The 26,364-nt window shown below is 49.0% G+C and overlaps 1 protein-coding gene across 2 annotated transcripts in view; it reads left to right on the forward strand.

Moving 5' to 3' along the window:
- Nucleotides 1-26,364, forward strand: part of SVEP1 (sushi, von Willebrand factor type A, EGF and pentraxin domain containing 1) — a 1,097,507-nt gene that overhangs the window by 767,836 nt on the left and 303,307 nt on the right. The window lies entirely within an intron of this gene.

Here is a 26,364-nt window from a genome sequence, read left to right on the forward strand (position 1 = left end):
GGAGACACAAAAGGTGATGCCCTGAAGTAAGTGTCAGGACTATTCTCCTTATCCACCTTATTTCCCCACAGTTATCATCCACTCATGAACTGTTGTCTTAAAAAAGGACTCTAACTTAACTTTTGGCTCTTCCTTAATTCCTCATCCAACATATAAATTAACTTATTTTCAGAGAAGCCTATGGTTTTCAAAATAAAGTGACGTTTTTTTTCAACCTAAGTAAATAATGAATAAAAAGAATGAGTCAAATTAATTCTTGCTAATATAACTGTTTTGTTATCAAACTATAACTGCATACATAACTGTTAATTTAATCATCGAGTCTACACACACAATACAAAGTTCATGAACATTTACAAAATGTGGCTTAATAAAAGCTCAGTATGGAGAAAAACATCAATTGTGGTTTGTCATATTTGCTTGTTAATATAAAAATGTTGCCCCCCCCCAAAAAGCTCAGCAAAGGAGGACATGTCAACAATATGTACAAACACTGGTCTATACATGTCCTTCTCCTTCTTGCCTGGGGTGGTTAATGGACATATCTGCAACATATGAGTGCAATATGTCAATGTTAACAATTTACAAATGTTCCATGGACATTTAGATATGTACCTAATTATGTTATTTTTTAAATATGTTCCATTGACATATTTCAAAAGTAACATAATTAGGCAAATATCTAAATACATACACACAAAACATGGGAAAAATGTGAACATGATATATTCAGTCTGTTATATACTCCAACACTATTTTTAATATATAAACATATATTTTAATGAATACAATTTCATGAAAATCACCAGAAATGGAAAATAGACCAAAAAATATTACTTGTATTAAAATAACACCTATTTGACATTAATAAGTTACATACATAAGTTTTACAAATGTTAAAAATGGATTGACAAAAATCATTTAGCATTGTTGTCTGTCAATTATTTTTTAAAATCCACAGATGTTCACATTGATTAACCAGCAGTCGGTGCATATCATGTATTTTGTTTATAATGTGGATGTTCTAGTTGGCTTTGTTAGAAGCAACATCACTTTTGCTGGATTCCTCTGTCAATAATGTGCTACCGGTCTGCAATATTGACAGAAATACCCTATGCTGACTATGGTGGTTTTTGATGGCGGACAAAACATGTATGTTTGTATATTTATGTGTGTATATTGTTTTTCTATAGAGCAAACCTAGCCAAAAGGCAACAAGTACTGTACATGGTGAAAGGCAAGCTTAAAGTCAGTGAGTAATAGGAGAGGAAACTGAGATGTGGATAGTTAATTCATTGTGATGTAGTATTCTTCAAAGATTTGAGTCTTCAACTCTTTTCTAAATGTAAGCAATGTTGGGGGTCCTGATTGGTATTGGGATGTTGTTCCAGATCCAGGGGGCATAGATGGAATTTTTCTATTGTCTTGTTTTTTTCTTTTTACACTTCTGATGGTGTCCTGGCTGCGGGTGTGCAGAATACCACCAGATATGTTGAGCTTGTCGGCAAGGTAAGAGGGGGTGCTGGCTGTGTTGGCTTTGTAAATTACATCGCTAGTTTTGAAGATGGTGCGGGCGGACAAGGGGAGCCAATGAAATTCATCAGGATGGGGAGATGTGATCACATTTCTCAGGCCCTGGATGAGACATGCTGCTGTGAGTACGATTCCCCTGAGGAGTGCCTTTATTGAGTCTGGAAGGCCATGAAGTATGGCATTACCACCATACAGATGCAGAAGTACAAGGGTTTGAGCAGCAGTTCTGAAGTCGCTTTATGGAAAAAACAGGTTGACTTTCTTTAGAACAAAGAGCTGGCACCAGGAAATCATTGATTTTATGGCAATCTGCACCTTGACAGAGAGGTTGGTATCCTGGGTGAATCCAAGTGAATCTGGTAATCGGTGACAGTTGGGGATCGAAGTCGTCAAGGTTTACGTCGTTAAGCCAGGTTTGTAGTTTTCTGTACTGTATGTACATAGCGAATGCCTGGTATCTTGAGGAAGAGGTGTGGCGCCGCGGCCAGGGCGACTGACGCTGGAATCTGGGGACCACGGTTCGATCCCCGGCTCCGGCGGCAGGTTAGCCCAGCACCATGTGACTCTGGGCAATAGCTCGCTTAATCTTCCCGACGGCCCCCAGCGCCTAGAGACCCTTACGGGTGATTGTGCGCTTTACAAATGTGGACTTTACTTTATCTGTCACAGATGACATACTACTAAGGGCAGTCTGTACTTAGTTTTTCCACAGGCCTCTTTCCCACATTTGTTATAATGTCGATGATTTTCAAAATTTGTTACAGGCCAGGTAAGTGTCTGTTAATGAAAATTTAATGCCATAATCCTACACAGCGTTTTGCACGGCGGGCGCCAATGCTGCTGGATTGCTCCATCGGAACAGTTGTGCTCTTTGGGGGTCCACCCGCCCTACGCCAGTTCGAGCCTTAAGAATTAATAGACTCGTAATAAATGTTCCACGGGTGTGGAAGTACCCCCAACGTGGTATCCCTCTGACGAATTACTAAAGTATAGGTAAGAGGTGATCAAGGACTGGGACAGATAGACTGTCCTGAAGAAGACCGATGTGACCCACGTAGTTGAGGGCACTTTCAAACGGTCGAAACATGTTGATCACCGCAGTACAAGGAGGAGTGTTTTAGGATCTTGACCTCCTGCCTAAACACTTATCCATCCTCCACTATTTTTAATCCTGACCCTAGGACCCACGAATAAAGCATAAACGGGTGTCTAGGAGCCAGTTTTAATGAGCACGTCCTAACTGCACTTTTTGTCTACCACTTAACCAGTCCTTGGGGACAACACATTTTGGTGTGATCATTGTTTGTCACTTTTGTGTTGATCTGTGTTTGTCTTTAGTGTGTTCCCCCTCCCTATGCCCCGCCCCCTGCGTGGCTACGCGGGGGCGTATTGTAAGCAGACCCGATGATGAAGCATGTCACACACATAGGGGTCGATTAGGATGGCGGACAGAAACGGGTACTGTCCGCCATGGTCGGGGAAATTTTACTCCCGGCTGCGCCGCGGAGATTCCGCGGTTGCGATTAGGATATTCATGTCACGAAACTCCGACCGCGGCGGACGGATCATAACAAACACCGTCCGCGGTGGACGGAACACATCTAACTCCGTCCGCGGCGGACGGAGCCTAATGAACAGCCACCGCCGCGGACGGGAATGACCGCTGAAAAAGACACATTTACCGCCATACCTGTGAATACTCCGTGTCCGCAATTAGGATAAATCCGCCTGTACCACGGAACGCACAGCCATCCACGTCCGCGGCGGAAAGAATGCAACGATAAACAGTGCATCACTGCGGAAGGCCAACACGCACAACATCCCTAACGTCAAACAAATGTCAGAAAGTGTACCGCAAGTACAAAGCAAACATACGAACATTGACAACGCCCCCCCCTGATACACCAACACCAAGCACAAGCCACCATGACACGCCCCAAGTACCCAATAATGCACACTAGTCAACACGCCCACCTACCACCTGACTGCCAACAACCATTGAGACACGACTATAAAATGACACCCACACACTACCACAATCCTTTGCATCACAGCATTTCTGCTAGCAAGAGGCCCTAATCGATATACAGCTTACTCAAATAGAAGACACACAACCACCACCCTACCACACCCACCACACAAACACCCACCACACCATTCCTACACATCACACACCACACACCTGCACCCCCCAACTCACTCAACCCACACACTGAGCACCACACACCATGGCACCCAAAAAAAAACCTACATTCACGGAGACAGAGTTGAAGGTAATGGTAGATGAAATCATCCGTGTTGAGCCCCACATCTTCGGGGCCCAAGTCCAGCAAACGTCCGTGGCGCAAAAGAACCACATGTGGGACAGGATCGTCAGTCGGGTGAATGCGTCAGGGACCGTGCCGAGGACGAAGCATGAAATCCAGAGGCGGTGGCATGACCTGAAGACCCGGGTGAAAGGCATCCGTGCCAAAAACTATGCAAGAGCCAATCATACTGGCGGCGGAACACCCCCGGAGCCCATACCCTACACCGATTGGGAGGAGAAGGTGCTGGTGATACTTCACCCAGAGAGCCTAGACGGACTTAATGAAGGAGAAGAGGCTGGTAAGTACAAACCAAGCACCACGATCAGTACGACATGGTCAGGCTCACACAACTGTGAAGACACATCTCCTACGCCCCAACCCATGCACGTCGGACACCTACTCACCAACATGTACATGGCTACCAACAAGCCCCCATGTTCACGGGGAGGGTGGTGGTGGTGGAGGGTGTGGTGTGTGAGAGGTCCAAACTACAACTCCCAACAGGCCCCCATGTTCACGGGGAGGGTGGTGGTGGTGGAGGGTGTGGTGTGTGAGAGGTCCAAACTACAACTCCCAACAGGCCCCCATGTTCACGGGGAGGGTGGTGGTGGTGGAGGGTGTGGTGTGTGAGAGGTCCAAACTACAACTCCCAACAGGCCCCCATGTTCACGGGGAGGGTGGTGGTGGTGGAGGGTGGGGTGTGTGAGAGGTCCAAACTACAACTCCCAACAGGCCCCCATGTTCACGGGGAGGGTGGTGGGGGTGGGTGGAGGGTGGTGGGGGGTAGGGTGTGTGTGGTATGTGAGAGGTCCAAACTACAACTCCCAACAGGCCCCCATGTTCATGGGGAGGGTGGTGGTGGTGGGTGGAGGGTGGTGGGGGGTAGGGTGTGTGGGGTGTGTGAGAGGTCCAAACTACAACTCCCAACAGGCCCCCATGTTCACGGGGAGGGTGGTGGTGGTGGAGGATGTGGTGTGTGAGAGGTCCAAACTACAACTCCCAACAGGCCCCATGTTCACGGGGAGGGTGGTGGTGGTGGGTGGAGGGTGGTGGGGGGTAGGGTGTGTGTGGTGTGTGAGAGGTCCAAACTACAACTTCCAACAGGCCCCCATGTTCACGGGGAGGGTGGTGGTGGTGGGTGGAGGGTGTGGGGGGTAGAGTGTGTGTGGTGTGTGAGAGGTCCAAACTACAACTCCCAACAGGCCCCCATGTTCACGGGGAGGGTGGTGGTGGTGGAGGGTGGGGTGTGTGGGGTGTGTGCGACAGGACACAGAAATGTGTACAAATCTATATGAACATGTAATGTCCACATTACTGACCAGCTCTATCTTGTCCCTCAGGTGATCGTGAACTGACTGGGGAAACCAGCACCCGGCCGCAAGCCTCGCCTCCCACACATACCGGACTCTCTGGTGACGATGACACAGGCAGCTCCGGTGCGGAGGATGGAGCGGGCCCAAGCAGACAGCCAGGGCCATCTGGCTCACAGGGACTCCCGGGCCCGACAACCGTCGCATGTGTGACTCCAGCGACACCTGCCTCTGTGATCTGCAGAGTCCCCACCACCACCACCACCACCACCAGTACCACCAGTACCACCAGTACCACGACTCCTGCCTGTGCCACCCAGCCTAACCCAGCGCACAACGCAGGTCCATCGGCCTCACACCCAAGCAGGGTGAGTGGGCCACAAAGGAGAGAGGCGACGGGACATCAGGCAATCAGGCGACCCACACTCCGCCGTACAGAGGAAGGACAGCTACCCCATCCTGTGGCTGAGTCCCTACAAGCCCTAGCCAGGTGCCAGGTGTCATATGACCGTTCCCAGGAACATGCAGATCGTGCACACCAGGACTCAGTGGACAACACGAACATGTTGCGTGAAATCTCGGGGTACCTTGGCCAGATAGTGCACATCATGGGCCAGCAGACAACAATGTGGAGGGAATGGATTGGCCGGAACAACCCCCCCTCCACCAATTGTCGTTGCGCCACCGCCACCGTCACCTCCACCTCCACCGTCACCTCCGCCTCCACCGCCGCCGCCACCACCACCACCACCTGTGCCTCTGGCGACGGATGTGGCCCATGACCAACCTGCACCCCCAGCTGACTCTGTTCCACCTCAGAGACGGAGGTGCCGCCCAAGGCTGGAAGTGGGTGAGAGCAGTGTTGGAGCGCCATCCACACGCTCCAAGAGGGGCCGCCAATGACTTTGTCACTGCCTGTGCCAGACATTCACCCTGCAAAGTATCCTGTCCCACAGAGACAATCATTGCCACTGGTCTGCTGGACTAGCCTGACACCCCCCAATGTGGTGTCAGCACGGACATTTCATCTGCCATTACCTTCAACTCCAACTCCCTCCCCCCCACTTACTTGTAAATAATCACCAGCACAAATGCACAACCTGTAAATAAATTTCACTTACACACTCAATGATGTTTTGCCTCCATGTTTATTCACATGATTGCCTTCAGAAACAGACGTAAACAGGTTCAGGGATCCTAGTCGTACATGATCATGGCGCTGCGGGAGTGACCTAGGGAAAATCAGAGACAGCAAACACACGTCAGGAAACACAGTCACACACATCACAACACACTGCACAGCAACATTACACAAACTACACTCATCACAAAAGCATGGGATGAGATGGAGTTCTGGACTTTTTGGTTCCGTCCAGAGGTGTCAGGGATAACACCCGAAGACCCCGGAGTTCAACCTGCCTCGGTGCACAAACAAACAGAAACACGGGCTTCTCGATGGTGGCGTCAAAGACCAAAGGTTTATTACTGCAGGGACACAGAAGTCACAGAAACTACACATGGGCAGTATCTAGGAGCCTGTTCAATTTGTACAAAGAGGGTTGTTCCTTATATACTGAATATTGGGCTTCAGGCAAATTCTTTACATGTTAGAACATTCCAAAACCTTTGTATCTTAAACAATAAATATTTGGCGTTGCACAGGAATCGTCAACAATATCTGATGTCAAAACATTACGAACAAGGGGTTCCCACTATTCCATCATAATCCCATGTCAACTTTTCATTCAAGACCCGGACCGCCTCATCGTAAATTTCGTTACCTCCCCCTAATAAAGGCCCAGAAGGAAAGGAGCAGAGCCAGGTGCAGAAGATAGAAAAACAGGATAAGAGATGTTTGTGGGTCGTAAATGGGCACGGTTACCGGCTTCGGCCGCCTAATCATGATCAGGCCAACGAACACGGGAACCAGTATAGCAGGACTGGCCTCAGGCTGGGGAGGCAACTTTTGCCGAGTCATGCTGCCACAGCGTTGCTGGCCTAAGGTGCACGTGTCACTAGCAAGGTGAATCGCCGGCTAAAGCCTACGTGTCCTTAAATGAAAGAGGTCATTGCGTGTCCATTGACTATGTGAGGGCAAGGAATACAAAATGGCTTCCGTGTTCTAAGATGGATGCCATGGGTAGATCAGAAATGTGTTTGTAACAGGAGTGCTCTTGCTCGTAGCATAGCGAAAACACCAGGATATACTAAATGGATCATTTGCGGTTCACTGATACCAAAATTATGTATTTGCGACAATGTTAAAAACACGGGTTCAAATCGTCACGGAACCTCAGACCCTCCTTTTGCCCTTACATAGGCAATTACTCAGTCTGTGTCAGAGTTTAATTCTATGCTCATTAGGTTAGTGACATGTTGTTGCATCATCATCTTGTCTCGTACCTTTTCTCCAAATGCAGGTGGTTTTCTGAAACAGGTTGCAGCACAGAGACTACACAAAGCGGGACCACATTGGATAATAAGGCAGCACGAGAACAGAAATACTAGGATGACACCAATGACCATCAGAACCTTCCATCCCCAAGCTGATACCAGAGTCCAAAACCACTCCATGAAGGACCAGTTTCCCTTGTCTACGTGTATAGAGTCGGAAATCTTGTGTAGCTTAGAGATCGCTTCATAGACGGTTGGAGCATTATTGGGAATAAAAACACAGCAGCTCGATTGGATCATTCTGCATACCCCACCTCGATCTGCAAGTATTACGTCTAGAACCATTCGGTTCTGTAACGTCATGAGACGATCCGCCTGAAGTTCAGCTGTTAAGTTACTAAGGGCACCAGCAGTTTCTGTAATAGTAGATTCAACTACCCGTGTTAGTTGACGTAGATTTCTACTATTGGCCATAGGCCCCCAAAACGGAAGGAAACCTTTGAATAAGTCTCCAGCTTCCTGACCAGCGGTATCTTCCTTGCTGAAGACACCTCTTGCTACTCTGGTCTTGTGATAATCTGAGGAAGCAGTGTACGTCGGAGGTAACAATCGAGCAATATAACATGAACCTGAGAAGTCAGCAGGCAGCCATGTATACGCTCTGTCTTGACAAATGAAGTAAGTACCCCTAGCAGTAAGGAAGGCAGGGGAGGAGTTAGACGGAAATACGTAAGTCTCAACGCACTCACTCCTCCCTAGCTGAGCTCTCAGATTTCTCCCATTTCCTTGCAAACAGACCTGACCTCGGTGAGGCACGACCCAAACTGAAGTGGAGCTTTTACGCTTGCTTTCTCCCAAACTAAGGCGATACTCGGTAGAGTTCCAACTCAAATACACCCGTAATTCATCTCTAGGGTAAGATGGAGTATTATTGACGTCTTTAATCATGTCAATAATTCCCTGGACTAAAGCTTTGTTGGCTGAGTTGTATTTAGTGGACCGTGGTGGACGCGGAGGATAGGTCTCAAGGGCATAGGAAAAAATGGTCTGAAAGGCCTGAAATGATCCATTATAGCTAAAAGGCAAGACTAGATAGGGAATGCCTTTATCCATAGTGTGAGGTATCAAGCCACACACCCAGCAGTCTGTAGTATTAACTACCAGTTGGTGTTGATGCAAGAGCTGTACAAATGTATTGTTAATAAATTCTGAGCGTCGAGCTTGTTCGTGTTCAGGAAATGAGTGAAAAGAATGCATAGAAGAAACCGTAGAAGTAGTAGGATCAAGGGGAGGTACTGTAGTTACCGGCATAAAAATCAAATGCACACCAAAGATGATTCCACCCACCAACGTTATCAAAACAATTAAAAATGTAACTGCACATTGCATTAGAAAGCATTTGCTGTGAAGTATTCTGTACAGTCTATTTCTGCGCACATAAATTACATTCTTTCGTTGCAGCTCAGGAAGCTCCATCTTCTACAATCCGCTCGTGACCACTGATGATGTGTACGTAGATGAAAATGCCTCTATCAGCCCTGGGAGTTCCCAGAACTAACAGAAAGATCGACCTTGTGTCTGACCCCCGCAGATTCAACTAAGCACACAGCCACGACCCTACGGCTACCCAGACGGCAAGGCAAAATTTAAAACAACAAAATAATAGCAAACTTCCTGGCTGGAGGCAATGTATCAGAAGATTCAAATGTGAAAATAGGCAGTTTCCTGCTTTATTTGTCCATATTGCGAGATCGCAGATTGTATCTCAGTTTTGCAGGAGCTGTCTGATCTGGAAACAATGTATTTTCAGCCGACGTTGCAATGTTCACGTTCGCAGATGGCAAATGTTCTTTTGGTGCAGATGGCAAATGTTCAGGGTTCAAAAGAGCAGTTTCAGGAGGAGAGTCAGAGTTTGATGTATCAGTGATCAGTTCTGCATCACTGAAAGGGATGAAACTGGGGACTTGTTCTGTTTCAGAGGTACCGATTCCTTTCTTCACCCAGTTATCATAAGGAAGCGGCAGCGGCACCCGTTTGGCGTGTGTTGCATGAATCCAATTTTTCCGTCCGGCCACACGAATAGCAGTTCTCGTCGCCAACAAGACTTGGAAGGGGCCAACGAATCTGGGCTGAAGATTTTTCGTTCCTGCAAAGTTTCTAATGACTACTTGATCCCCAGGTTTCAGCTGATGACCTGGACTCTCCGGTGGCTTTGGCAATGCATCGAAAACCTGTTGGTGAATAAGGCTCAATTTAGCAGTCAAGTCGAAAAGGTAATCAATTAACATTGGGTATTCCAGCTGCTTAAATTCTTTCGGTCTAGGTACCCCCCAAACATTTGCAGGACGACCAAAAATGATTTCATATGGACTAAGTCCTACTCTAGAATGTACAGTTGCTCTTGTTGATAACAAAGCCAAAGGCAATGCATCTGGCCAGGACAAACCCGTGGACGCTTGTATCTTAGCAAGCTTCAGTTTAAGGGTGCCATTGTAACCCTCAACTAAACCCGCGGACTGGGGATGATTCGCACTGTGGAATTTCTGTTTAATCCCTAAACCGGCACACACACTCTGCATAACTTTCCCTACGAACTCACTTCCGTTATCTGACCATACAATCCGTGGCATTCCGAATCTGGGGAAGTATTCTTTAAGAAGGATCTTGGCAGTGGACAAAGCAGTATTGTCCTTCAGTGGGTATGCTTCGATCCATCTGGAGAACGCACAAACTACCACTAGGACGTACTTTAGATTATTACAACGATCCATGTAAATGAAGTCTAGCTGAATCACTTCAAAGGGGCAGGAAGGAGGAGCGAAGTGACCTGCAGGTGTGGGGATTCCCTTGCCAGGATTATGCATCAAGCATACCATACAATTTCTCACCACTCTCTCTGCACACTTACCAATCCCATCATTCTTCCAAACTGGAGCCAACATCTTACAAATCCCTTTAGAGCTGATGTGTGCTGCTCCATGTGCCATCGTTACTACTGCAAGCACATACGCATCAGGCAACATCCAACGCAGTTGTTCCGACAAATCAATCCAACACCCACTCGAGTCCAATTTACCCGTGCTCTCTTTCCATGCAAGCTTTTCCTCCTCAGTCGCCTCTTTCTGAATTTCTTTCACGCTTTCCACTGTGTCCTCACACATTCCAGACTCAGAAATCCATCTTGCAGACGTTGCAACATACATTCTACTCATCATATTTCTAGCTGTCTGTTTTGCAGTCTCATCGGCAAAAGCATTCCCACGACCAACATCATCCGTGATTGCTCTATGAGCACTGCATTTCACAATCGCAACTTCAGTCGGCAAGGTTAGGGATTCCAACAAGTCATTAACTAGCTGACCATGTTGGATCTTAGTCCCATGGGACGTAATGAAACCTCTCTCTTTCCACAAACGGCCAAAACTATGGGCCACGCCGAACGCGTACTGACTATCTGTGAACACATTCACTCTCTTTCCCTTAGCTAAAACGCACGCTCTTGTTAGCGCGATCAATTCTGCAGCCTGGGCAGAATTCTGACTCACTCTCGCAGTCTCCACAATCGTACTCAAAGTCGTTACTGCATAGGCAGCAGTCACGTCACCATTCTCCAATTTGAAGCAAGACCCATCAACATACAACGTGCCATCTGGATCTGATAACGGAGTGTCTTTTAAATCAATTCGTCCTTTTGTTTCTTCCTCAGTTCTGAAACAACAGTCATGTGGTTCGGAATCACTCGACTCTTGACTAGTCGGCAACAATGTTGCTGGATTCAATACATTGCATCTTTTGATCTGAATATGACTCGCTAGCAATGTCAGTTCGTAACCTGATAATCTAGCACTGGTAAGGTGCTGCGTCTTGGTTCGGTTCATGAGTGTATCCACAGCATGAGGAACCATAACCACTAGCATGTTGTTCATTACTAAACCAGCAGATTGTCGAATGGAGGCTGCAGCTGCGGCTGTAGCTCTCAAGCAACTAGGCAACGCTCTAGCTACCGGATCTAACGTTGATGAAAAATACGCACAAGGGCGTTGTTTATCACCAAATTTCTGTGTCAAAACACTCAACGCACAACCTTCTCTCTCATGGACATAGAGCGTGAATGGCTTACTGTAATCGGGTGTACCCAATACAGGAGCTGAACACAGTGCATTTCGTAACTCAGAAAAACTCTCCTGACATTCGGCAGACCATGGCACTGGACTCGGAACATTTTTCCCAGTCAAAGCTACCAAAGGTTTCGCCAAAAGAGAAAAATTTGGGATCCATTGCCTACAATATGAGGTAATACCTAAAAAGGCACGTACTTCTCTCTGCGTGCTAGGAACATTCATCTGTGTAATTGCTTTTATTCTCTCTGGGGTCAACTTCCTTCCCTCCTTTGACAAGAGATGACCTAAGTAGGTCACTTCTTGGCAACAGTATTGCATTTTTGACGGTGACACTTTGTGATTCAAATTTGACAAATGATGCAATAAAGAAATTGTAGCTGTTTTGCAAGTTTCCTTGTCATCGGCAGCCACTAGAAGATCATCAACATATTGTACTAAAGCAGAACCAGGAGGAAGTACAAAGGAATCTAACTGGCTTTTTAATGCTTGACTGTAAATGGATGGGCTTTCACAATAACCTTGTGGAGCGCGTTTAAACCTGAAGCTTCGTCCTCCTAGGGAGAAACCGAAGATATCTCTGCTTTCCTCGGCTATCGGAATGCTGAAAAAGGCATTTTTCAAGTCGATAACCGAAAACCATGCTGCTGTAGCAGGAATCAACGTTAACAATGCAGTAATGTCTGGAACCACAGGAAACTGTGGAATCACAATTTTATTAACCTCTCTAAGATCAATTACAAACCTATATACTGGAGGTTTTGTTGGGTCAGTTCGTTTCAGAATGGGCAGTACAGGACTGTTACAGACATTACCTCTAGTTTCTTCTACAACGTCTTTCTCGATCAGATCTTGTACTATCAGTAGGAGCGCACGCTCACCTTCACTAGAGATTCTGTATTGTGGAATTCGTGGAAATTTTACATTCGCTTTCAAAGTTACTACATATGGTGGGATTTCTAAAAGACCTACATCATTAGGACCAGTCGCCCAAAGAGTATCAGGGAGAGAACGCAGCTCTGGTGGGAGCGCATCCATCGACAAGTACATTGGAGAGATGATTCTTTTACCCAACGTAAGCTGTACTCCTTCTGGAGAACAGTACAATGTCGCATATAGGCGTTTTAACAAGTCTAAACCCAGCAGATTTTCATTACAACCTGTCGTCAAAATCAGGGGTGCTTTCAATTGTCGGGGTCCAACAGATATAGACAAAGGACCAGAAACAGGGTTGTGAACCGGGGCGCCTGAAAAACCTACTGAAACATTTGTTAAGCCAGACAAAGGTGCGCCAGGGAGTTTCGCATGTATGATAGAACTTTTTGCTGCACCAGTATCCAACAGAAACGGTTCGACTATACCTGATGTTGCTACTGCGACATAAGGCCCACTCTGATCTACTGGAACTGATACTACTCCCTCTCTTTGTCCATGGCTGTCCTAGTACTCCCTTGGCTGAACTTCCTCACTAGCTTCATAGTAATCTTCAACATGATACTGTTGAGACCTATTCTGTTGGGCAGATTGTCCATTTCGTTGGTCGAAATAATTAGAAGGGCGATCACTTGTCTGTGGAGGCATAGCACCTCGTCCTCGACCTCTATAGTTCTGCATATAACCACCACGACCTCTCTGAGCTGCCGCAGTATTATTTTGTGCCCGTACCGGACACCCAGTCTTGTAATGACCTTCCATTTTGCAATAAGCACATTGATTCCATTGGTATTGTGGCCTCTGAGAATTATAATCCGTTCTTTGATATGACCCTTGCTGTGGATTAGTCTGACTCGTGCGAGGCGGATATGCTTGCTGTAAAAGAACTTTAGTTTTTAAATCTTTCGTCTTTTTATCTGATTTTTCTTTCTCCTCTTTATCCCTATTTTCATAGTACTGGGCAGTCGCAAGTATTTGCGCAGTCGTAGAGACAGCCCACGCACTCTCAGAATTCTTTAATTTACCACTAAGTTCTGGCAACAGATTGTGCACAAATTTATCAACAAATAATCTCTGACCTCCTTCTGTGCTCATATCCTGACCACTATGATCCACGAAAGTCTCCTCGAATCTTGTGAAAAAGTCGGAGACGCATTTGTCTTTCTTCTGTTTGCACGCGGACAATTTGTCCCAGTTAACGCGTAATGCAGGCATCAGGGTTTTCATTAAATCGATTATTCTACCAGGCAAATTAGCAATTAAGGGTTCAGGTTTAGAACCACCTATTTGTTGACCATCCGCTGCAATTATAGCTGCCCAATCACCACCTAAGGCAACTGGATGATTCTCTTTACGAATTTTAGCCCAAATTGGTTGCGGTACTACATTACCAAATAGCAGATCTATGTCAGCTAGATTTAATACACAAGCGTCAACTGTCTGAGCCAACTCTTTGTAGTATCCTGCAGGATTTTTACGCGGATCTGGCAAGGCCTGTTTCACTGCTAATACTTCAGCTCGCTTCCATGGAATATGTATCCATACTCTCTGGAATTGGGCTGGAGCGGCTGCAATACCAAGGTTTGCATTAGCTTGCACAGCTTCACGCCAAATTGGTGGAACCTCTCTCATTGGGTATTGACGATTTTGTTTCGTACTACGTTTCTCTAACTCCCTCGATGAACGAAGGGATGGGTCATTCCTATAACTTAAAATCAGTTCCATCGCTTCTTTTATATTTTGACCAACTATCATACCTGCAGCAAATTCTTTCTGAACATTAATTAATTCTTCTAGATTTGATTCAGGGTCATCCTCTTCCAATTCCTCACGTAGAAGGAAGCACATTTCATCAAACACATATCGTTGTGTCGGTTCGTTCCATTGCATAAATGTATCTAGTACATCTTGTACATTATATCTTTCAACTTTCGAAACCCATCTAAGAGCAGTGGAATCTAATATTCCTCTTTCTTCAGTACTGGGAAGCTGACTACGTCTCTGCACAGAGTCAGAGGTAGGAGTCTTAATCAGAGTTTTATAGAAGGGAGATAGAATATTAGAGACAGAATCAGTGATTCTCCGACGAACAGAAAGCGGAGTCATAATATTAGCAGAAGCAGTAAATAGAGTAGCAGTTGGAACAGATAGATCAGGAGCAGTAGGAGTAGCGGGCAAAATAGCCTGTGAACTAGCAGGTGTGAGCGATACAGGTATAGGTAAAGAAGACGGCAACCCTGGAAGAGGGGGTGCCGAAGGAACATTAATATTGATCACAGGAGGTACAGGAACTTGATTCAGAGGAGCAGGAACATTAGGTTGTCCAGCAACCGGTAATTGAACATTCGGTATAGGTGGAGCCGTAGCACCCTGTGCATACGGTGGGGGTGATCGTAACAAGTAAGACAACAGGGGATCCTTTTCAGGGTCCTCTACTATCTTAGCTGTACTCGATGGCAAAGCAGGATAGCACTTGTCTATCGCTAAATTACGCTCTCTATTGGCCACCTCCATCGCCTTCTCAGACTCGTTGAGTTGCAGCTGCTTAGCAGACTGTTCTAAAGTCAACTCTTGCTCTTTCTGTTCTTTCTTCAACTTTTTAATTTCTCTCTGTTTAGATTCTTTTCGCCAATAACGGAAAGAATCAAACATTGCCGGCCGGGCTTTCTTCTTGAATAATTTCGTTTCTAAATTATCAAGAACTTGAGGTTCGAAACTACCATGCAGTGGCCAACTAAGCACACCATCTTTCTCTGTGTAGTGGATCCATACCTCGTTATAAGAGATAGGGCCCACACCAAATTTGCAATATAGATCATAAAGGGGAGTTCCAATCGGAGGAACCGAACACGAGTCCTCCAACTGGGAATCACTGTTGCAACTAAAACAAGACAACATACAATTTCTCCGACTTACCATTTTATAACCCGGAACACAAAACAGACAAAACACAAACCAAAAGAAAGGTGCGCACTCGAACCAAGAACTTAGGCCTACCAGAACAGACAAACGTATCGATACCCGAACTGAACTGAATGATTATCGTAACCAGAACAACCAGTGATAATCTTACGAAACCAAACCAAAACCAAGAACTAAAAGGATTATCGAAACAGAAACAACCCTCACGAAGTAATCAACTATCAACCACTTAATACTTAACTGAGGCACTGAAGACGTCACCAAGGAGAAACCCGTCACGTCTCGCCGTACTAAGGACTGCACCTCGGGTCCAAGACAGGGCGACGGTCAAGGCAACGAACCACTGCAGCCGTCTGAACGGGAACCCTCGTGGAAGAGAACGTCGGGCCACTTTTGCGATATGCCGGGATCGATGAAGTGGGGCGCCTCCCTCTGAAATCTTCACACGAAGCTTCTCGAACTCTTCAGGCTTTTGGACCGGTACCGAATGACGTCGCCCCACGTTGGGCGCCAATTGGAGTTCTGGACTTTTTGGTTCCGTCCAGAGGTGTCAGGGATAACACCCGAAGACCCCGGAGTTCAACCTGCCTCGGTGCACAAACAAACAGAAACACGGGCTTCTCGATGGTGGCGTCAAAGACCAAAGGTTTATTACTGCAGGGACACAGAAGTCACAGAAACTACACATGGGCAGTATCTAGGAGCCTGTTCAATTTGTACAAAGAGGGTTGTTCCTTATATACTGAATATTGGGCTTCAGGCAAATTCTTTACATGTTAGAACATTCCAAAACCTTTGTATCTTAAACAATAAATATTTGGCGTTGCACAGGAATCGTCAACAATATCTGATGTCAAAACATTACGAACGAGGGGTTCCCACTATTCCATCATAATCCCATGTCAACTTTTCATTCAAGACCCGGACCGCCTCATCGTAAATTTCGTTACCTCCCCCTAATAAAGGCCCAGAAGGAAAGGAGCAGAGCCAGGTGCAGAAGATAGAAAAACAGGATAAGAGATGTTTGTGGGTCGTAAATGGGCACGGTTACCGGCTTCGGCCGCCTAATCATGATCAGGCCAACGAACACGGGAACCAGTATAGCAGGACTGGCCTCAGGCTGGGGAGGCAACTTTTGCCGAGTCATGCTGCCACAGCGTTGCTGGCCTAAGGTGCACGTGTCACTAGCAAGGTGAATCGCCGGCTAAAGCCTACGTGTCCTTAAATGAAAGAGGTCATTGCGTGTCCATTGACTATGTGAGGGCAAGGAATACAAAATGGCTTCCGTGTTCTAAGATGGATGCCATAGGTAGATCAGAAATGTGTTTGTAACAGGAGTGCTCTTGCTCGTAGCATAGCGAAAACACCAGGATATACTAAATGGATCATTTGCGGTTCACTGATACCAAAATTATGTATTTGCGACAATGTTAAAAACACGGGTTCAAATCGTCACGGAACCTCAGAGAGGACACACATCATGGAGACTTGTATGTCCAAAGAAATGAAGACACACATATGCAACCATCACAAACAAGAACACACAGCTGATGCACCCCTCATCCACACAACACCAGCAAACATACATAAGGCATTGTCAACTGGCACAAGAGGTAGTTACTCACATTCAAGGAAAGTAGCGATCAATGAGCTGGCGCCTCTGGTCCACACCTTCCTCCTCACCACTATCCTCGTCAGTCGACATGGGTGGGATGGGAGGCCGAGGAACTTCTTCGTCTTCAGGGTCCAAGAGCAGTTCAATGTCATTGCGCACGGCCAGGTTGTGGAGCATGCAGCAGGCAATCACGATCCTGCATACTTTTCCTGGTGAGTAAGGCAGGGCCCCTCCGGTCTTATCCAGGCACCGAAACCTAGACTTTAGCAGTCCAAAGGTACGTTCAATCACTCTCCGTGTCCTTCCATGTGCATCATTGTAGCGCATTTCACCCGCTGTAGTAGGAATACGTATGGGACTGAGGAGCCAGGGCCGGTTTGGGTACGCCGAGTCGCCTATGTAGGGGGATGACAGACACAAACATCACAACAAGATATGGTGGGTACCCCATGCCACACAGAGATCACAAGAGTCCCGACTGCACACTCACCAACAAGCCACGCTTGACCGGGTCGCAGATTTGCCATCAGTTGGGGGACAATGCTGCTCCGCATGATGTGGGCGTCATGTGCGGAGCCAGGAAATCTTGCACACACATGGGAGATGATGTTGTTTGCCAGGCACACCACCTGCACGTTCAGCGAATGGAAGTGTTTGCGATTCCTAAAAACCTGCTCACGTGCCCCTGGTGGAATGATAGCGATATGTGTGCCATCAATTGAACCCACAATGTGTGGTATGTGGCCCAGTGCATAGAAGTCTGCTTTGACTGCTGGCAACTCTTCCGGCCGTGGGAAATGGATGTAGTAATTCTTGTACAGCATCATAGCTGTTAAAACATCCCGAAGTACCGTGCTGAACATGGCCTGTGACATCCCCCCGGCATGTCCAACTGTGTACTGAAAGGTGCCAGTCGCAAAGAAATGTAGTGCCGCCATAACCTTTGCAGTGGGTGTAATAGAACCAGGATACGTCCTACGTGGCTGCAGATGAGGAGACAATTGGGCAACAAGCTCCATCAACCGACGTCGATCCAGCCGGAATTTCCTAATCACCTCCTCGTCAACCATATCCTCCAGCACAGTGTATGGCCGATGCACATTTGGAGCCCTCCTGTGTGGGAGAGAAATGTAACTTGAGTCAACTTACAAACGACGCATACGTGTGCAACTCCATCACATGTAAGCCAACATTAGCAACAAAAAATCTTCGAGGGAGAATGGTCATATGTGTGACATCTCTGATAGTCTATACAATACAGAGTGGGCCGTTAACAAAGTACAGCCACTTGCAACAGGAAGCGTGTCAACACGTACAAGGCAACGTAGTCACATGTGAACCTTACTGACAATACGTGTGTCTTTACCCTAATGTTTAGTAGCCACATCACAGACACACATGCAAGTGCATGCACACAAACGATAATGATACACACACACCATGTCATCATGCCCCAATGCCAACAGCAATAATGTTGTGCATACGGTAATTACATGCATGGTGACACAACGTCCAAAACACATACACTGAATGCATGTGTACCACCACCATTGTAGTCACCTCGCCAGAACCACACACTGACAACAGATTCATAATTTGGCCATACAGCCGTGATGTACTGTGTAGTTGTGAAGATGTAATAACGTCTGTAGGGTCACACCCGACGTCGACACGTCCAAATGCACATCTGTTGCCCATTGTGTGCCCACCGATGGGCATAGTAAGGACACACATGCAACAGTGTATGACATATGAACTTTCCCTATCACGCTCACAACCCTCATGACGCAACTGCAGACAACACATCACGGTGCAGCGTCTGACAAGATAACATAATTGGCGCCGCCATGGCGGTGCACAGCTTCCGCTCGTGCAAGCTTCAGGCACGGATGCTTCAGTTGCAACAATGTTCTATCACTGGCGCCACCATGGTGGTGCACGTACTCAGCGGGGGAGGTGCAGGCCTATACACCCTTTAGATGTACTCAATGGACATGCCAGTTCATGTTCCCTCTTACAGTCACATTGCATCATCCTCCATCATCAGGCCTAGGACGGCCCTGCCGGCCATGTCCACAACCGCCGTGCCAGGCCATGTACACAACCGCCGTGCCAGGCCATGTACACAACCGCCGTGCAAGGCCATGTCCACAACCGCCGTGCCGGCCATGTCCACAACCGCCGTGCCAGGCCATGTACACAACCGCCGTCCAAGGCCATGTACACAACCGCCGTCCTAGGCCCAGCCTGGCACGGCGGTTGTGTACATGGCCTGGCACGGCGGTTGTGGACATGGCCTTGCACGGCGGTTGTGGACATGGCCTGGCACGGCGGTTGTGGACATGGCCTGGCACGGCGGTTGTGGACATGGCCTTGCACAGCGGTTGTGTACATGGCCTGGCACGGCGGTTGTGTACATGGCCTGGCACGGCGGTTGTGGACATGGCCTGGCACGGCGGTTGTGGACATGGCCGGCACGGCGGTTGTGGACATGGCCTGGCACGGCGGTTGTGGACATGGCCGGCACGGCCGTCCTAGGCCCGATGATGGAGGATGATGCAATGTGACTGTAAGAGGGGACATGAACTGGCATGTCCATTGAGTACATCTAAAGGGTGTATAGGCCTGCACCTCCCCCGCTGAGTACGTGCACCGCCATGGTGGCACCAGTGATAGAACATTGTTGCAACTGAAGCATCCGTGCCTGAAGCTTGCACGTGCGGTTGCCGATGTGTGCCCGTGACGGGCCGTCCACATGCAGCCAATGGGAAGAGGGCCGCTGGCCGCATATGCCCAATCGAAAGTAGCGGAAGCAGTGCACCGCAGCAACAGGGCCAGTCATTGGCCCATTTCCCGAACACGCATCCAGGGCTGACCAATTGCTGGCGACGTATGCCACTGACACGTGCTGAGGGCCCTATATATGTGTGTTGCCCAAAAGCACATATCCTACCCTGGGGACCAGTGCTGCCTGTTCACCTCAACCTGCTGCTGCTGCTAAACTGACCACCAACTGCTGCCTGTGACCATTACCTCGACATGCTGCTGATGCTGAGCTGACCACCGACTGCTGCCTGTGACCATCACCTCGACCTGCTGCTGCTGCTGAGCTGACCACCGACTGCTGCCTGTGACCATCACCTCGACCTGCTGCTGCTGCTGAGCTGACCACCGACTGCTGCCTGTGACCATCACCTCGACCTGCTGTTGCTGCTGAGCTGACCACTGACTGCTGCTCTAGTGCCATACTCCGTGATCTTGACATGTCGAGAGCCAAAGAGATCCGGTCTCGTCCCTTCACCGCCGCGGAGCTTGATGTCCTCGTGGACGGTGTGCTCCGCAACTATGGACGCCTCTACGGCGCACCCGGACAGGTGGTAAGTGCAGTGTGTGACATGTTGGTGTGCATGAGGGGGGCAAATAATCCTGCCTACTGCAATCTTAGCTGTGTAGTGTGGGCTCGACATATGTTCCGGATTGTGCATGGCTGATGACAGATACGTGTTGCCCCTATGTGTGTGACAGGCCAACTGTCCACTGACTTACACCCTTTTGTCTCCCATCATGGTAGGTCAAGCTGCACCTTCGCAAGGACGTGTGGAGGAGCATTGCACATGAAGTACGGGCATTGGGGGTGTGCAACAGACGAAATACACACTGCCACAAACGCTGGGACGACATTTCCAGGCTGAGCAAGAATGTAGCGGAAGTGACACTGGGGATGATTCCAAGGACGGCCCGTCTGGCCCGACGCTCCATGACCCCTCTCATGCACCGTATCATTGCAGTGACGCATCCTGACCTGTCCGAACGTCTGAGTGTCGATCAACAGCAAACTAGCGGTGAGCATACTGTCTGTGTAGGAAACATGTGAGGGCAATGCATGTATTGGTGCACAGACACAGTATTGAGTTCCGTGTTGCGTATGTATCTCTGTGATGCCATGTTGGTCCCATTGGGTGGGTGTCATTTGACATCCAGGTCCGCCATGTTGACACGCCACTTGCTTAGTAGTTGAGTGTTGAAGCACATCCCCTAGTGGTCCATGGCCCCATGGCAGGAAATGTGTGCAGATGTACGTGCTCCTGCCCTGTCCGCATGCTGTACATGTGTCCCGGCCACCAACGCTTATGTAATGTGAGGATGACTGGTAGAGGTGGGCCGTGTGCAGGATGGGTGCTACAAGAACTTTGTCAGCTATGGAATTTGGGAATCCTTGTCCTTCTGTACGTGAGTGTGCCCATGACTTACACCTCTTTTATGTGCATTTCAGCTATGACAGAGGACACTCAGCCACAGACGGAGGAGATTAGTCGAGGAAATGAGTCCGGGTCAGACTTCGCACACACACAGACTGACACAGAGGAGGGCAGCGCCGGAGAGGGGGACAGGACCGTCCCTGAGGACTCGCATGTGGAGACACCATCGCCCTCATCTTCGGAAAATCTTGGTGAGCCTGCACTGTTGTCACAGACTGGGAGTGGGCAATCATCACCTTCTGTCGGAACACAGCACACAGGGCCCACACTTCCGCCAACTGCACCATGTACTGTTTGTGCCCGCAGGAGTAGGGGGAGCAGAGTGGCGTTCGGTGCAGGCACCGCTGCCCCTGCCACAGTGAGCCAAAATGCACTGTGTGCTGAGGCCGTTGATCTGCTGCGACAGCTGTGTGTGGGGCAGACCAATATGACAAATGCTTTCCATGACCATGATAGGAAGTTGGGGCAGGTGGTGGCATTCATGAAAGGGATGCATGGCGATCTTGCTGGTCTACACAGGACAGTGCAGTCATTGGCAAGCAGTGTGTCGTCTGCAATAGTACAGTCGCATGGACAGGGTGCTACTTCTGTTTCCCCATCTACACCACTGGATGTTTCAGGGGGTAGTGATTATTCTGAGCAGGACTCAAATACAGGTTATTGCACTAGAAGCAGCGTCAGACAGCACGTCAGGGCACGCAGGGCACAGACCCCATCCCCTAGGTCAGCAAAATCTGTTCACGACGACAACGTCAGATACACTGGAGTACACACACAGGATTCACAAGTGTTGTTGGGGGACATGCCTTCAGGAGCTTCACAGGCATTCACCACAAAAGGTACTCCCAAAGCAAGGGATACTCACAAGTCCATGGACAGTCCCTTGGACAAGGCCACTCAAAAGACAAAGGCACCTCCTAAGAGCAGGGAGACTCCCAAGGGCAGGCCCACAACAGAGGAAAGGGACCCTCCCAAGGACACGGACAGTCAAAAGACAAAGGCACCTCCAAAGAGCAGGGAGACTCCCAAGGGCAGGCCCACAACAGAGGAAAGGGACCCTCCCAAGGACACGGACAAGGACAGTCAAAAGACAAAGGCACCTCCTAAGAGCAGGGAGACTCCTAAGGGCAGGCCCACACAGAGGAAAGGGACCCTCCCAAGGACACGGACAAGGACAGTCAAAAGACAAAGGCACCTCCTAAGAGCAGGGAGACTCCCAAGGGCAGGCCCACAACAGAGGAAAGGGACCCTCCCAAGGACAAGGACAGTCAAAAGACAAAGGCACCTCCTAAGAGCAGGGAGACTCCCAAGGGCAGGCCCACAACAGAGGTAAGGGACCCTCCCAAGGACAAGGACAGTCAAAAGACAAAGGCACCTCCTAAGAGCAGGGAGACTCCCAAGGGCAGGCCCACAACAGAGGAAAGGGACACTCCCAAGGACAGGGACAGTCAAAAGACAAAGGCACCTCCTAAGAGCAGGGAGACTCCCATGGACAGGCACACAACAGAGCAAGGTCCATCTCCCAAGGCCAGGGACACACACAGAGAGCAGGTGTCTACTGGAGACAGGTACACCACAGACGACAAGTCTGCTGGCAGGAACAGGGCGCCGACCAGGGCACAGGCAAAATCCAGAGACAACACTCCACCTAAGGATAAGGCACATCCTACGGACAAGGCTTCTACCATGGACAATAGCGCAATCAAGGACAGGCATACTTCACCCCTGGCTGCACTGAGGCTGATGTTTTCGACTGAACGCCACACAGATGTCTCCGCAGCGGAGTCCCCCCATACCTCCACTCCCATCCAGCCCAGTCAGAAGCAGAGGAGGGAGTCCCCTGTTGTTGCATCCCCCATTACACATGATTCTGAGTCCAGACGGCAGGCACACAGCAAACGACAAGCAGGCTCCAGCACGTCCCCAGAAACCCGATCCCCGGCTGCAGATGCTCCACCTATGGTGGGTGATATTTGTTTAGAGTCACCACCACTTGCCAGTCCTGTCCTGTCCAGGGTTCACTCACACATCCCTAAGAAACGCAGACACACACCATTGACACCTGCCCACCCCGATGTCGCTCAAGGTCAGCTATCCCCAGCTCCCAGGGCCACCCTGCCTCCTGGCCCATACAGCCCTGTGGCTCATCATTTCAGTGGTCCCAGTGGCGCAGGTGCAGTTGACTCTCATGTATCAGATAGTGGCACTGTGTCTGTTGTTTGCTGTCATGCATCATGTTGTGGCACAGTCTCAGTTGTGCCCTCTCCTGTTGCAGGTCCTGGCAGTGTATCTGGGTCTATGGCTCACGTGTCAGTGAGTAGATCTGTGGCTGTGTTGCACACTCCTGTTTCTGGTGCTGGCAGTCTGTCTGGGTCAGTGGCTCAAGTGTCAGTGACTACATCTGTGGCTGTGTCTCACATTCCTGTTGCTGGTGCTGGCAGTGTGTCTGGGTCCGTGGCCCATGTGTCTGTCACTCGGGCTGTGGCTGTGTCTCACACTCCTGTTGCTGGTGCTGGCAGTGTGTCTGGGTCCGTGGCCCATGTGTCTGTCACTCGGGCTGTGGCTGTGTCTCACATTCCTGTTGCTGGTGCTGGCAGTGTGTCTGGGTCTGTGGCCCATGTGTGTGTCACTCGGGCTGTGGCTGTGTCTCACACTCCTGTTGCTGGTGCTGGCAGTGTGTCCGAGGCAGGTAGTTCACGCAGTCCACCTGATTCTGTGATGTGAGGTGCTGATCACTTCACTCACATGTTATTTCACACGGTGTGTCCATTGTCCATTGAGAACTGCGTTGCACTCTTGTGGTCCCTGGGACGGGTTGGTTGGGACACGTACTTGTGCTGCCTCTGATGTACCTGCTCTGTACTCCACAATGCCCTGTTGATGTTCTGATACTGCATTCTGCCCTCTGATGTGCTGCCTCTGATGTACCTGCTCTGTTGGGCACAATGCCCTGTTGATGTTCTGATACTGCATTCTGCACTCTCACGTGCTGCCTCTGATGGACATGTTCAGTGCTATGGACTGTTGATGCACTTGGCCCCTCTCACGTGTTGCCTCTGATGGACATGTTCAGTGCTATGGACTGTTGATGCACTTGGCCCCTCTCACGTGCTGCCTCTGATGGACATGTTCAGTGCTATGGACTGTTGATGTACTTGGCCCCTCTCACGTGCTGCCTCTGATGGACATGTTCAGTGCTATGGACTGTTGATGCACTTGGCCCCTCTCACGTGCTGCCTCTGATGGACATGTTCAGTGCTATGGACTGTTGATGCACTTGGCCCCTCTCACGTGCTGCCTCTGATGGACATGTTCAGTGCTATGGACTGTTGATGCACTTTGCCCCTCTCACGTGCTGCCTCTGATGTACCTGCTCTGTTGGGCACAATGCCCTGTTGATGCTCTGATACTGCATTCTGCCCTCTGATGTGCTGCCTCTGATGTAGCTGCTCTGTTCTCCACAATGCCCTGTTGATGTTCTGATACTGCATTCTGCCCTCTGATGTGCTGCCTCTGATGTCGCTGCTCTGTACTCCACAATGCCCTGTTGATGTTCTGATACTGCATTCTGCACCCTCACGTGCTGCCTCTGATGTACCTGCTCTGTTGGGCACAATGCCCTGTGTATGTTCTGATACTGCATTCTGCACTCTCACGTGCTGCCTCTGATGTAGCTGCTCTGTACTCCACAATGCCCTGTTGATGTTCTGATACTGCATTCTGCTCTCTGATGTGCTGCCTCTGATGTACCTGCTCTGTTGGGCACAATGCCCTGTTGATGTTCTGATACTGCATTCTGCCCTCTGATGTGCTGCCTCTGATGTCGCTGCTCTGTACTCCACAATGCCCTGTTGATGTTCTGATACTGCATTCTGCCCTCTGATGTATCTGCTCTGGTGCCCACTTTGCCCATGCTCACGCATACACTGTGATTATACCCCTATTATGTGGAATAAAGGTAGTCTATCATGTCTTGTGGTTTGTCGTTTTCATTCATGTTAGCGTACTACAAATGTGTATTTCTATTTGCTTCTCATCAGTGGTTTCGGTAACATGACACTCCCCCTCCCTACGTCACGACCCTTGCAGGTATTCCCCTCCATGCAGCCAATGGTTTGTGCCTTACCTGCGCCGGCGTCGATGGTGGGCCAAGACTAGGACGTGGTGGATCGCGAAGAGCATCGGGAAAGCGTGTAGCGCTGGGTCCATGGTGGCGAGCAGTTTGTGGTGGGTCTCTCTGCTATGTATCTTTTCTTCGCTGTGGGGAATCCGCCGTGTTCAGACAGGTTGTTTTTCCGCAGCGGTTTTATGTGTATTTTCCGCCATCTTGATTTGGGGGACGGTCTTAGACGTCAGTACGTACGGCGGAGCCTCCGGATGTGTTCCGTCCGCCGCGTGGTCGCGTGTAGTTCGGCGGCGGTGCGTGCTTTTCCGTCGCGGACGGAAATTTGACACGTTTTCCTATCCTGATATGGCGGACGGAGTGTCCGCGGCAGGCGAACCCGGAAAAGGCATTTTCCGCGTACTCCAGGGCCGCGGTGGCTCTTCCGTCCGCCATCCTAATGAGCCCCCTAGTGTGTGAGTGAGGGCAGTTTTTTCAAATTATTTTGATTTTCCTTTAGCCCTTTGTTGTGTCCTGTATTATTAATTTGTTCTTCTCCCCACCCCTCTATGTGATTGTATCATTGTTTAGGGGGTCGGGTGGTGGAGTACTCTAATTGACCCTCTCCCCTCTTTTGTGTTTAATAATGAAAATTCAAGCCCAATGGTGTACACTTTTTGAAAACCAGTAGGAAACTTGCCTTCCAGCCATTCACTCTAGCACCTTCTCCACTATTGCTTCCTATTTACTTTTGTTAGCGTCCACCGAGGCAGAAGGTGCAAATAACAGGGCCACCAACTTCACGCCTGAGGAATTTGACATCCTTAAGAAGGGGGCTGTGACCAACTACATCCAGCTACATTGGCGAG

This window comes from Lissotriton helveticus, chromosome 2_1 (assembly GCF_964261635.1).
Source record: "Lissotriton helveticus chromosome 2_1, aLisHel1.1, whole genome shotgun sequence".
Classification (NCBI taxonomy): Eukaryota; Metazoa; Chordata; class Amphibia; order Caudata; family Salamandridae; genus Lissotriton; species Lissotriton helveticus.